General features: G+C 34.8%; 1 long non-coding RNA gene across 1 annotated transcript; it reads right to left on the bottom strand.

The window, feature by feature from the left end:
- Positions 1–1,567: 1,567 nt before the first annotated feature.
- Positions 1,568–2,686, bottom strand: LOC149497710 (uncharacterized). The gene is made up of 4 exons (XR_016319952.1): positions 2,329–2,686; positions 2,175–2,226; positions 1,943–1,989; positions 1,568–1,673 (listed from the first exon to the last, which is right to left on the bottom strand). It is a non-coding gene; the product is annotated as an uncharacterized LOC149497710 (long non-coding RNA).
- Between the last annotated feature and the right edge of the window lie 433 nt (positions 2,687–3,119).

Genomic DNA, 3,119 nt, shown 5'->3' with positions numbered 1-3,119 from the left:
CGGGCTTTTATTTTTTCTTTTTTATGGTCAGTGGTTAGTTATTTTGGCAAGCGTATCTTTTATTTGTGGGCTTCACATTTTCAGAAGTGAAGGGGTAAGCAAAAGGGTCGGTTCCGTTCAAACCGAACCAAACCGAACCGAGGCTTTAAAATAAAAAGTGAACTTTTTTCATAACAGACTGAACCAGCCGGTTTTGGCCGTTTCAGTTTGATTTTAAATTCAACGGATAAATTTTTGCACAACTGACTCGAACTGAACAATAAATTTAGTTCAAACCAAATGAATCGATTAACCGAATTTCTCTTAAACATCTGACCGAATGGAACCTAATTAAAATGGATCCATTCGATTTTCAATTTGGTTTGGTCGGTAGTTTTGTACAACCCTATTTTCAACCTTTCTCCGTGACCATGAGCATCGCCACCGCCCTCTAGAATAAAACTTACCTAAGGTCAATAAACCATAAAGTTTACTCAGAAATCAATTTTATAAATAATTACCCTTCAATTTTGCACTATTAAATTTTCTTTATCAAAGATAAAATAAAAATAACAATTTTTCTTATTTTTAACTAATAAAAATTATTAACTAAAAATATGAAATGGTTTTAGATGTTTTTTATTTTATTAAATTAAGAAGATAAAAATATTAAATAATTATTTTATTTTAATTTTGGTAAAAATTAGATTTTTTAATCATTTGGTGTAAAGTTAAGATGATAATTATTCCAAAAATTAATGAGGTACTCGGTAAGGAGGTGTAGCGTCCTCTTCATCAAATTCACGATAATTTGAGACTTTTTCATATTGTGAAAATCACTCAAACCACACATGATTCGCTAAAAAATTGATTTTTAGTCAAAATCTATACTATCATTTAGTTCATAAGCGAATTTAGCATTATTCAAACATATAATACTCTCCAAAGATTATAAATTAATTAAAGATTTCTACGCTAAATTATTATAAAAAATGTAGCAATGATGGAAACTTCCATTTAGTACCAAGACTTTTGGTGAATTTGGACCATTAAATTAAATTAAATTCTATATCATCAGAATGACCATAGTTATTCTCTTTAATCACAGATTATTGATAAGAAACTAACACATAAATAAATAAGGCAATAACTGGTTTAGAAAATTACCCTCTCTAATCTTTGCAGCAAATAAGTCTTGAACTGCCTCACACCCCGTCCACTAGAGTTCGCGTCCAACCTATGCGCCTTCTCAAACGCATAAAACCGACCTATTCCAAACAGAAAGTAAGAAATTAACAAAACTAATCTTTTAATTAAATCTTTTAATAAATTTTAATTTAATAATTAAAAAAGGTGTTGAAAACGACAAAGTGAAAAAGAAAAAAGGCAAGAGGTACGAACAGAGATAAGCGACGCGAGGACGTTCATGCTCGATCTCATTGGCAATGCGGAGGATTGGAGTAATGGACCCGAGGGAGGAAGGAACGACCTCATTGTCGAAGACCTCAGTGGAGAACGTGGTCGTGGTGGCACTGCGCGATGGCCGCCGCGTCAGCAAATGTTGGCCTGAGTCTAGACCCGACATTGATGATAAAACAAGTTCTAGCTTAGAAGCTAGCTCTCTCTGCTACTCTAGCTTGCTCGCCACGTATTTATGTATTTACTCTAGCTGGTCGCCAATCTACGTGAATAGCCTGGCAGAGAAAATCGATTACAAGATCAATTTTCGAGTAGGAAACAAGTTCTTCTTGTAATTGCTTTCTCCAATTTATGTTTATCATATCCAGAAATAACAGAAATAAGTGAATTTCTTTGCAATTTTATATATGTTTGTGTTTCGTCTATTTTTCAATTTAATTCCATGACAAACGCTCTGTTTTTATATTTTTTTTTCCAGTCATCTCTGATTTCTCGCGAACCAAACAGGCAGAAATAAAATAAATTCTGAAAGAACATCGCCAACCCGTTTCCAGTGCACGCAGGGTAATAGCTTGTTTGGTAGCCAAGAAACTGCAGGAAATTAATAAACTGCAAAATTATTTTTATTAAACAGAAGAAAAGAAGCATTATAGAAAAACCAAATCTGGAATTTCAATATTCTCCAGCAGTTTTTCTATGCAACCAAACACAGCCATGCGAAAAACAAAAAGATTAAATAAAAGAATGAAAAGAAGTCGATAAATGTGCGAGCTTACAAGTTGTTCTTATCCAATTAGAAAGAGAAGTGGCGACTGATATTGCCTTCGCCTGTTGAATAAGAATTGAAAGATCACAGAAAAGAAATAAGAATTGAAAGATTTTCTCGAGAAAAAAAGAGTAAGAAAAGAAAAAGAATCAGAGAAAGAGAACCTTTCACGAAGAGAGACAATAGCCGAATAAAAATTGGGAGAGGGCCAAGTAGAGAGAAATAAATCTCTCCTAGAGAAAGAGACAGAGAGAGAAGTGTGACGGTCTGTTTGTTTAGACGAGCGGGAGGAGGGAAACAGAGACTAAGGAAAAGAAAGAACTAAGCAGAAGCAGAGAGAAGGGAGGGATGTCCGTACTGCTATTTAGGAGACACGTGGCGAGACATGAGAGGATGATGAAATGGAGATAGAAAGAGAGAGAGGAGTGGTGATCCGGATCCGGTGTTGTCGAGGAACAAAGGAAAGGGGAAGGGAAGGAAGGGAAGTTTTTTTACATTGAGCGCTTCTCAATGGGGAAATGATCGGAAGGCCGTTTTTCTCTGTTTCATTCTTTTCCTTTGTTGGTCTACCGTTGGTCAATAAATTATAACAAGGGAAAATAATTATTTAGTCCTTCATGTTTACGGTAATTCTCTAAATAGTCTCCAACGTTTTATATAATATTAAGTCAGCTCTCACATATATCTCCGTCTAATTATTCAATTTTAATTGTTTTTGCCATTAAAGTGAGGCAAAATTAAAGAGAGAGGTGAGATAAGTTCTTTCAAATGACAATTTATGCCCTTGCAAAAAAACCAACATGTATTCATTAAAGCTCTCCACCACCACCATCTATCCTTGCAGTTCCTCTGCCATTACCACCACCTATCAATCTCTAATCAAAGCCTCCACCATCTTAGAGTCTCTCCAACTAGTACTACCTCCCAAATCTCTACCTCAAACTCCATTTCCTCA

Source organism: Jatropha curcas, chromosome 3 (genome assembly GCF_041381405.1).
Source record: "Jatropha curcas cultivar XTBG-Jc1 chromosome 3, XTBG_Jcur_1.0, whole genome shotgun sequence".
In the NCBI taxonomy this organism is placed as follows: Eukaryota; Viridiplantae; Streptophyta; class Magnoliopsida; order Malpighiales; family Euphorbiaceae; genus Jatropha; species Jatropha curcas.
Note: the sequence above shows the minus strand (reverse complement) of the source record. Positions and strands in the feature narration are given on the sequence as shown.